Source organism: Sapajus apella, unplaced genomic scaffold (genome assembly GCF_009761245.1).
Source record: "Sapajus apella isolate SASKATOON/1434 unplaced genomic scaffold, GSC_monkey_1.0 scaffold67, whole genome shotgun sequence".
In the NCBI taxonomy this organism is placed as follows: Eukaryota; Metazoa; Chordata; class Mammalia; order Primates; family Cebidae; genus Sapajus; species Sapajus apella.
In genome coordinates this window covers 1659314-1670797 of record NW_022437007.1, presented here as the reverse complement: position 1 = coordinate 1670797, position 11484 = coordinate 1659314, and the positions used below count along the sequence as shown (strand labels likewise).

At 39.0% G+C, this 11484-nt stretch overlaps 1 pseudogene; it reads right to left on the bottom strand.

The window, feature by feature from the left end:
- Positions 1–2090: 2090 nt before the first annotated feature.
- On the bottom strand, positions 2091–9197 carry LOC116530542 (annotated as a pseudogene).
- Between the last annotated feature and the right edge of the window lie 2287 nt (positions 9198–11484).

Genomic DNA, 11484 nt, shown 5'->3' with positions numbered 1-11484 from the left:
CTGGCTCTGCTAGAAGTGATGTACCCTCTGGTGGTGTTAGAACTATGTCCAATAATGACTTGTTATGGTTCAAAAAAAAAAAAAAAAAAACAACAGTAGAGTGCTTTTGAATGTGCTTTCATAAATTTATTTTGGGTTTACTGTTAGCAGCATTGCCTTAAATTTTATTTAGATCATCACAGACTTTATATATCTTAAATTAAATTATTTTACTTATAAATATCACCCATGCCTTTTTACTCTGTGTTATTAAAACTGCAAACTAGTCACTTAAGTAGGATGACTTCAGTTATTTCTGTTGAGATAAACCCTTTCTAAATTCCTTTTACATTTTTTTCTTAAATTTTGTTGGTTTATGTTTACAAATAATTCTTCTAGATTCTCATTTCTAAAACTAAGAAAGCTAATCCACAAATACTAGAAATACTTGGGTGACTGATGGAGTTTAATTATACCAAGGGAGCACAAAATAAAAAACAACCGGAAGCAACAGTAGCTGATGGCTGGTGAGGAACAGTGCTAACTAGAGCAGGCAGAGTCTGGGAAATGCTGATTTAACCATGTGGGAAGCAGCAAGCATGCTAAGCAGGGAGAAGGAGCACAGCTGCAAAGGTCAGTGGTGCTGAGAATGGATGGTTTCAGAGTCTGTGCTGTGCAGAGGAAAAGTTGCTGGCTGTCCAGGAAACCCTTGTTCCCAATGGCAGCAATTCCAATCTTCAGGATTATTTCTTGATTAAAAAATAAAGCAGTGAAAAGATAAAAGACATGCACATTTATTTTTATTAACTGTCGAGTCAATAATATCCTTTTCCCTGGGAGAAAATAAATGCTAATTTTTTTCTTTGTTTTTAAAGAAACTGGAGAAATAGCATCTTCTACACTGATCACTTTTAGATCCATACTTTGTGATATTCACCACAGAATCTGCTACTCTGTGGAAAGTTATAAATAGAGTAGTCAATTTCCAGTGCAGATACTGCAGGCCATTTTAAGGCGATGTTATCCTACAAACTAACCTCTAGCATTTAACAAAATAGAACTATGGTGTATTAGTTCATTCTCATGCTGCCGTAAAGGACTGCCTGAGACTGGATAATTTATGAAGAAAAAAGATTTAATTGATTCACAGTTCAGGAGGGCTGGGGAGGCCTCAGAAAATTTACGATCATGGCGCAAGTGGAAGCAAAGGTCCTTCACATGGCAGCAGGAAGGAGAGGAATGAGAACCGAGCGAAGGGGGAAGCCCCTCATAAAACCATCAGATCTCATGAGAACGTACTCATTATCACAAGAATAATATGGGGAAACTGCCACCCTGGTTCAATTACCTCCCATGGGGTCCCTCTCCCAACACGTGGGGATTACGATTCAGGTTATAATTCAAGATGAGATTTGGGTGGGGGCACAGAGCCAGACCATGTCAACTGGCAAAATATGGCCTCCAAAATAAAATTCCTAAACTTTAACAATGTGCCATTTTTTCCCCATTTTCTTATATTTTCATATTCTTATTTAAACACTCAACTCAAATGGTTCTTCCTTCTTGTGGTCCTCTCTAAATTCCCAAGTCAGGATTATTGCTCTCTGCTCAGTGTTCCTGAAGCTTAGTTTGCATTTCTATTATAATATTTATTTAATTCTGCCTTAACTCTATCATATTATGAAAAATCGACTCTTACAAAAGTAACAAAGTACCTGTTGTTGTTAATACCTAAGGTCATTTTCATGCTCATCTAGCTCAAGGATGTTTTCTAAGGATCTGATTTTATTTATCACCTCTGCTCTAAATTTTTCATTGTCATTTTCTTAGGATGTAATTTACCTGATTATAGTATTCAACACATATGTCTTTGTCATAAATTGTTTTAACAACCATTATGTGGTAATAAAGGATTGATTTCTTTAAAGCTATAATTATTTATTTATGAACAGTTTAAGGGTTAAACTTTTCTCAAACAAACAAAAAACAAGGTGACATCCTGGGGTGCAAGGGGCTGAGTTTCTCGTAGGTGCTGGGCAGCACCAGGTACTGGCTGCACAAGGCCAGAGAGGTCACGTGGCAGTTCTCTATAAACCCGACCTCATAGAGCACTACATTGCCTGTAGAGCATTTACTTCTTCCAAGTCCAGTTTGATGTGTGAAATCTCATCACCTGGTTCCTTTTTCAAGGTCCCCCTGGGAAGGCAGCCATGATAGGCAGAGGCCCACATTCCTCCTGGAATTCCACAACGTGGAGACCCTTCTTACCTGCCAGCTGCTGATGGGTTTCCTGACTGAGAGCCCATGGGAGAGGCCCTGGGTGAAGGGGAGCATATTGATGGACCTAGAGACCTTGGGATACATGTCTTTGATGCCAGCGAGATGGCATACGATGATGATGGCCCTGTGGCCGTGGAGGGAATAACCTCTGGGTTGTTTCTTCATCTTGATATGCCTGCTTTTAAATCTGAATGAAATGTCATGGAATATTGTCTGGTCTTCATATTGTTCTAAAAATGCAAATAGTGAGTTGCTCTGTTCTTTGCTTTTCTGAAAGCATCTATCTGTTAATGGTTTTCCCAACAGCAAAACTTAAAGCTCCATTCCCCACAGCCTCCTGAACACCTATCAATCTCTTTCCTCTTTTGCTGTCCTATTAAAAACATTTCCTACCTCAAGTATCCTGGTATCAAAATTACCATATGTTTCTCTGCTGACACCAAGGTGGTGGGGTGCTAAGACGGATGCCCCCTCACAAGTTTCCACTCCATCCTCGCTCTCATTCAATCTTCATCTACCTCGTCTGGTTCCATTCTTCTCTCTGCTGGGTCATGTTGGCCTCCTCCTTCTGCTCTTCCTTGTTTCTTTGGGGCAATGATCTGTACTGCTCCATTTTTAATAAGAGGGACACTCAAACCAGGCAACAGAAACCATAATGCCCTTCAGTGATGATCTGACCCCTGTTCAAATCCTTTCTTCTCTTCTTTTTAGTTCTGTTGCCTCTTCCTTTTCTTGCTCCAGCACCAGTCTCTGCTAAAGCACCTTTCTACAGCTCATCTACAGTGGAATTTCCTAGACAGTCACCTAAAAGTCCAGCAACTATAAAATCAGTATGAAATTCCTGAGGAACTGAATAGAAAACTCAAATAAAACTGGTCAGCAAACAATTATCTGGTCTGTTAAGAGCAGAAGAAAAAAAAAAAAGAAATATGAAGACTGTAATAAAAGGTAGAACTTCCAAATCTTCTCATCAGTTTAAATGTTAGTAAAACCACAAAAACTGCTTATTCATGTTGGAAGTAAGTTTCTAATCCTTGGAAGCAGCACTGACCCAGAAAGATATTTTTAAAAAGAGAGAGAGAGAAGAAGAAAGAAAACCTTTTGATATTGTGCCAATTGGAGCAGATATTGACTAAAAGGAAGGTTCTTATTTTTTTTGAAAATACATTTCTAGGCTGGGTGCAGTGGCTCACACCTGTAATCCCAGCACTTTGGGAGGCTGAAGCAGGTGGATCACCTGAGGTCAGGAGTTTGAGACTAGCCTGGCCAACATGGCAAAATCTCATCTCTACTACAAATACAAAAATTAGCCAGGTGTGGCGGCGGGCACCTGCAATCCCAGCTACTTGGGAGGCTGAGGCAGGAGAATCGCCTGATCCAGGAGGTGGAGGTTGCAGTTAGCTGAGATCGCACCATTGCACTCCAGCTTGGGTGACAAGAGTGAAACTCTGTCTCAGAAAAAGAAAATACATTTCTAATGCTGCATATTACCATGAATATAATAGATAATGTTTGTATTTTGGTAACAATGGCATCATCTGGAAATGATGGCACTCCATAGTCAATAGCCTATATGTGATTGCAACTAAGTGATTTGCAAAAGTACCATCGTGACAGCTATCATATCTCTAAGCACCTTATTATTCTTTCTTCAAATATTTATTGATTCCCTTGTATCTAAAAACTGAGGGCATAGGGTGCAAACAGATAAATACACACGCTCCAAGAAGTTGCAGATGTAATCGATTTTGCTTCTAGGGATAGTGGAAAGGCTGGGAAAAGTAGGAGCAGCCTAATCTAGTTTCAGGAATAATTGCAGTTTGATGAGTAGGTGGAGATGGGTGGGAATGAGAGATTTTCCAGACAGAGGAATGGGTGCAAAGGCCTGGGGAATGTAAACATAGGTAAGGTCAGACCTACTGACCTACTGAATTTGCTGAAGTTCAATGGTGGGAATTGCAGCTCAGTTAAGTATGAAGATCTAGGCAGAAGCCAAATGTGGAGGGGCTTGTATTTGAAACTAAGCAATGGGACTTTATCCTGCAGGCTGGTGCTTCTCTTTAGTGTGTATAAGAATGAACTGAAGCTTGTTAAAATGCCCAACTCTGAAAATTCTCATTCAGTAGGTCTAGAGGTTCAGAAAATCACCTTTAGCAAAAATGCTGGGTAACATTTTTTAAGATAGTCTTTGTTTGTTCATGCCTTAAGGAAACAGAAATTGTCGGATGTTGAGGCATTCTAGCCAAAAGCATAACACTCTGCAAGATCGTTTGGGGTGAGGAAAAGAAGGAAATTGGAAGCACTTGTTTTGATTTGAAAGTGCAGTTTTTGGTAAAACCCGCAGTCTGGAATAAAGGAGACCTGGATTCCTGCTTTTCCTCCTTCACTGACGAGTTCTGTTTCTTCAGGGTAGTTGTCAAACTTACTTGACTCTTATTTGCACCTTCTTTCTAAGTAGGTAATTATTAAGGGTAAAGATGCTTTAAAAATATTTATGCTACTCAAATGAAAGCTTTATAATTACAAACAATGGAAATGTTACAGGCTGACCAGGTCAAGGATGTGACCTAAATTAGAAAGTATGAAGTATTAGTGGGTGCCATAATTTGTGAGACAGCCACTGGAGTATCCTTCATAGTAGAGCTTGATGTTTGGAATTTGAATATGTGCTCTCAGACCAAAAGAAGAAAGATATGGTTAGAACTTACCCTTGGTGTTCTCTCAATGGCTTACTTAACATTACAAATAAAAAGAGTTAACGTGTACACAACTCTTTGCCAGGAACTGTTAAAGCATTTTACATAAATTATCTCATTTAATTATCCCATAGCCCCATGCATGTAAATACATCTTAATTTTTTAGTTGAAAGTACTGGCACCAGAGATGTCAGACGACTACCCCAAGGAAAGGTTAATGGTTAGAAACTAGAGCTGGGATTCAAACTGATGTTGTTCAATTCCAAAAGCCTCACTTTTAGCACTGCCTCGCTAAACTAGATCAGCCTCCTTTAATTTGGACATAAACAAAAAATAGGTTTTGTCATCGATCACAAGCAATTGCTTAGATTTCAGTCTAATGTGTAATTTTCAGTTTCCATAATCTCTGCAAAGGTAATATGAGGAGGTTGTGAGTTACGTAAATTGAAAATATAATCTATTTCTTACACAAAAATAAAAGTTTTGTCAAATCTATATTCACACGTGTTGAAACAATGCATTCAGAGAACAATGCATTCATTTTACGTGGGAATTTAAATGGGTCCATGTGGAATAAAGAACAGATCAGTGTTCTCACACAAAAATTACTAGAGTAACCGGACTAAAGTCAAGAAGCCTGATTTCTCACACCAGCTCTGCTACTTAAACATCTGTTGTTCTGAGATAACAAATTATCCTTTCTTTTTCTTTTTTTTTTTTTTTACCCCATTATAATACCACAAAACTGGACTAGGTTTCTAATATCCCTTTCAGTTCTAAAATTTTATGCTTCAATAATTATGAATAAACGTGTGGCCCATCCCATGAGTTAAACATGAATGATGAATCATCTCGAGTCTGAAAAATATGCCTTTAATCTCATGTGACACCTCAAGCTCACGGTATCTCAGGAAAGCCCTACCAATCACATTTGGCTGCTTTGCTTATGTAGTTTATGACCAGAATTGGTTTGCTTTAGATAACACACTCTTGTGCTGTGCCACTGTTGCTAAGATACAGTTTTGTAAATAAATGTTATTTTAAATATACATCCTGGTGTGGGGAGAAAGAAATGTGGAAAGCAGTTGGCCAAAGATGTAATCTATCTTTTGAGAGAACTGAGACAATTCTTTAGATAAATCTTCACAGGATCCACTTTCCACCTTATCCAGAATTATTTTGCTTTACCCTGAAGCTGGGTGAAGGGAGGTTAACGGTTTGTGGGCAAGAGTGATCAAGTCTAAGGTTACTGACAAGGATGAGTTGTTTCATAACCCTAGTGATTTGTCCAGTTTTGAAATGATACTGATACTGTTGCAGGGCTCTGTGAAGATATTTTTTTTTCTCAACATCTCTGTCTCAGCCTTTCCATTAAAAACAAATAAATGAGAGAGAGAGAGAATATGATTGTTATGACTCACAATAGATTTAAAAAGTCCCATTTTAGGAACCAGTATTGAAGGCTGAAGAGATTCCAACAGGGAGCCCCTATCCCAGAGAGCAGTTAGCATGCAGGCTGCCTAATAAAGACAACAAAGTAAGCTGTTTCTCCTGTGCTGAGCTCCAAGGGGGGCAGAAAAACCTGTCACTCCCTGAAAACCCATCATTAGACACCCACGTTTTAAGCCCCAGTGACTTGTTCCTCAGGATTCCCTGCTGAAATGAGAGCGCCTCTGCAGGAAAGAAGAAGGCATAACCACGCTCAAGTTTATGCTTCAAAGGGATTTTCTGAGCAATGAGGTGTCAAGAAGAGAGAAGAGAGGTCTGGAGGGCACCTTGTGTGCCAGGCCAGGGAGAAAAGGTGCTGAAAGTGTACCATGGAGTTTCAAAGTCATACTTTGTCTGCTTGAACCATTTTGTCTAGGCCAGCCTAGCTGGCCTAATTCATATTTGATTTTGTGAATGAAGCCTGATCCATTAGCCTGTTTCTTGTTGCTTTTATGCCTCTAGACAAGATTCTTGTTAGCAATGAATGTACCTCTTTTCTTCATTCCCCAAGAGAAGGGGAATGAAGTGATCAAGATAGGACAAGCGGACTTGTCCTGTTAGCCAATGTATACTCAGGAAATATAACTTAATTGTATGCTTATTAATTATAAGTCCTTAAGCATCTGATAGGCCCGTGAGGACATTTAAAGTGCTGCCATTGCCACAAAGGTCTTGATACGCCTTTGTAACTCTGACTAATTCAGAAGGGCCACGTTGAGAAAATGCTCATCGTCCGTGCACTCACGGACAGCAGCTCATCCATCAGGAACTCTTCCACAGGCAGCTCTCTTCCTTGTGCCCCTGGGGTCACTGCCTTCTATTCCATGTCCAACTTCTTCACTAGACTTCAGGTGTCTGAGTCACAGGCTGGACTTCATGTGTTAGTGTCCCCTCCCTACCATCCCCATTCCAGACATCCCCTGGTTTAGTCCCAGTCTGTCCCTTTTCTTCTTTCCCCTTCCGCTGACTCAGGATCACTTTGTTTTTCTGTTTCTCTCCCTCCTCTGGGTTAGGAAAAGAGAACAGTAAAGAAATTACCCAGATAGCAGATAAAAATTTAACTTGGAAATTACTGACATCTGGACTGCCTGGTTACTATAAGGACACACAAACCACGTCTTTTGCCTGTATGTGCCCTGGGGAAAATGCTGAAACAGAGTATTTGGTATAGGATTCAGATTGTTTTAGAGAAATGGAACTAAAGAAAAACAATGACCAGACTATGAGGAATAAAAAGCTTGCCAAAAAGCGCCACTAAAAAAACAGGTGAACGTAACAATGACAACAAACTCAGGAGTTCACGCTGAACTGTCTTCAAATAGTCCTATATTTATAAAGATTAGAGTATATGCTATATGTAGCCATTTCTCACAATTTTCAACAATTCAAATTTTATGTCTATGCAAATTTTAAAGACAACGGTTTGGTGCCAGCTAAATCTATAGTGAGGATGTTGCTCCGCAATTGACTAGTTTTGTGATTTTGGGGTTTTGAGCTCTCTGAACCTTATTTTCCTTATCAAGAAAATCAAAATCAACTTCAAACAGTTGTTATGAAGAATAAAAGAATTGAGAATGCAAAGATTAGCACATGCCTGGCACCTAATGAGTAGGAAGTAAGAGAGAGCGGTTTATGTGCAGAGTAATTAAATGCATATTGAGCCCGTCAGTGCCAGGCACCATCCTAGTCATCACGTACATGTTGCCCCGTTTAATATTCACATTACCTTATGAGGTAGAGTCAATCATTTGCACATTTCTTTTTCAGATGAGATGGTTGAGAAATATAAAGTTAAGTCATTCACCCAAGGTTATACAGATGGTAAGTGGGAGAACTGGGATTTCAGCCCAGGCAATGGGCTCAAGAACCCACACTCTTTAACTATTCTTTAAATAAATATGATTGCAAGATCTTAGAAATGAAAGACACTTGAAATAGTTCAGTACTACCCATCGTTTACAGATGAGGGACATGGGCTTTGGAGAATGAGTCAGAGTCATCAGTGAGTGGCGGACCCAGGAGGAGCCACTCTCCTGTCTTTTGTGTCCTGTGTCCTTGCCTGTGGCCTCCCCATGCACTGAGAGAGCTTTCCCCACACGTGATAGACCCTCATTTGGTGGTCCAAGCATTTTCAAGAGTGCAAACAAAAGAGTATTTTAAAGAAAAGGTTTTTATATGGTTTAGATAGTTTGTATAAACTGATGAAATAAACCTGGCCTGTGGGAATTATTTCATCTGTAGCATTAGAAAAAAATGAATCAACAAAGCAGAAGGAAACAGAGAAGAGAGGAAGTTAACAGAATTCAAGCTAATTTTGATTTTTCATCCTGTCTCCAAATATGGGAAGGTATGGCCATTGGATTTTCATCTTCAGTCTATCACTTACTAGGACTTCATCTATATAAGGAAACAAAAGAGAGGGTACAGAAATGTTTAAATTTTTGGACTCATTTTGCCTATGTATAATTTAGGGGATGTGTGTAGTTTCCTTAGTTAATACTGGTCTCCAGTTGGCTGTGTAGTAAGACTACAAGAGTCTTTTATAAAAGTAGCTCTGAACTGTTCACATTGTGTAATTTGTTCTTGACAATCACGCTGGGAGAGATGCAATAGAGATTCCATTGCCTCCTTTTGTTGGAGAGGAAAATGAGGTTCAGGTAAGTGGTATACATGCCAGGTCGCTACACTGACATTTTCATGGTCATACTTTTGGACGATAGTTTCACTGATTGCAACCTCTTTCTCTCAAGCATAGTGGCTTATGGCCCAAGAATGCAGCATAATTTATATTTACATCTATCTCTGTATAATATAATTGTCACAGCGTTTGTCTCCATTTTAATGATATTAAAGATGGAAAACTAATAGAGATGAGAGACTTATCTTCTAAAAAGGGATTTTTAAAGTTATGGAGTTAGAACATATACTTACTGTAGACCCGATCACAACAAGTGCTAGCAATTGTCCATGTGTATACAGAGGCTTAAAGGCAAACTAAGAGGCAAGCAGTTAATTATTTCAATACTATAGAGCTGTGTAGTAGCCCAGAGATAAAGGTTAATGGAAAAGTTTTCAATCACAGTTTTATTATGTAGGTATACACCATAAGCTAAACTTAACTCAAACATATAATCTACTCTCAGACCTCTGAGCAGCAAGTTATATGGGGAAGGAAGGAAGACACAAGTTTGAATGACATCAGCCCAGCAAGCTAGACAAATTCTCTTGATAAAGTATCATAGATTCAAATTTCAAATCAGCCTCTCTTTTCCTCCAGTTCCAAACGGTTTTTGACAGAATTGCCCTATTTCCTGGTTTCTTAGTTATAGGTAAATAGTTGCTGTCTAAGACAATGAGTAACATTCAAGATGGTTTGGGACCCTTAAAATAGTCTGTTTAGTTATGACAAATAAATTATTTAAATAATTTTTATGGCATTTGCATTAGTTTCAGTACAGGCTAAGTTGTTTTACTATGGATAACTCAAAATTCTTAAAACATTTTATTTTGCTTGCAGATACTATGGGTTAGGGATTCAGATAGGAGACAGAGGGGATGGCTTACCTTGTTTCAAGATATCTGGGGCCTCAGTTGAGAAAGCTTGTATGTCTGAGGGTGATTTAAATGTTGGGGGGCAGCCTGGACATTTCTTTACTGACATAGCTGTGCTTGGTGTGGGAGGACATGAAGGCTTGGTTCAGTTGGAACTGTCAATCAAGCACTTATATGTGGCCTTGAACATAACACAAGAAGGCAGCTGAGCTCCAATAGGGAGCATCTTGGGGATAAGCATTCTGAGAAAACCAAGTAGAAGCCACAAAACCTCTTCTGGCCAAGCTAAGAAAGTCATATAGCATCATTCTGCTATCCTCCTTTGTATAAGAAGTCATAAGTCTTTCGAAAAAAGAAGACATAGACTTCACCTCTTGATGCCGTGTTTTTAAACTTTCACAAGGTTGTTAAACAAATAAACACTTCAACGATGAGCATTCCAGGGTTGGGACTGGTCTTCTATCTTCAACCTATGGTTTCTTAGACTGTCGGTATTTTTCAGCCATCAGAAAGTGGAAAGTGCAGAGTAAGCATCCGTAAAGAGATGACCAAGAAACTGCATACTTCAGATTCTTATATACTTCATCAGCTTGAATTTAGTCTACATGGTTTCACATCACTAGTATGTAGCTTACAGAGTGTGAAGTTGTATATGTTCCCAGGTAAATGTTGAGGGGTTCTGTTACTGAAAGTAAGAAGGAGATGTTGGAAACAAGTTTATAACATTGAGAAGTATCCACATGGAGCCAACGGATTGCTCAACAAGGCTAGTTTATTTTCTGCAGAAAGGGTGCAACTCATAGGCAGTCTTGCCACAAGAGCACACATGAACAAAGGAGACAGCCACATTTATAACTTTCATGACCTGATGTAATTGCCCTAGTGCTAGTTTCCTTTGGCCAGAAGGGGACCTCACATTCTATGCTTGACCTGATTGGCTAAAAACTTGAAAATTTCCTGAATAGATAAGAAGAAGATAAGGAAGACAAGGAAAAAGACAAGGAAGAAGAGGAAGCTAGTCAGATGAAGGTCAGGAGGGTTTCCAAATAAGGAATGGCATGCACCAGGGTTTGGAGCTTGGCCAGTTCTGTTCAGACATGCCGGAGCAAGTCACAGTAGCTGATTTAAGACACAGATGATTTAGAGGAGATATATATATATATATATATATATATATATATATATATAATGTATACACATGGGTGGATGTTTATGCTAATAGCAGATAATGGCCATAGAACAAGATATTGTAACTGCTTATACTGTAGTTTAAGATATAAACTTTGAAGAACTTTCCCGTCTCACAGAAAGAAGGAATACTGGAAGTCAGGAAGCCTCTATCTGCCACTCCGATTTCTTTCTTCTCCCGAATTCCAGACATACACACCATTTTTTCTATGTATACAACACACTCTCTCTTTCCCGCCAATTAAGACAACTCAAAATTTCATCCTCTTTCTCCATGCAGCACAAAGTCAGAAATTCTAG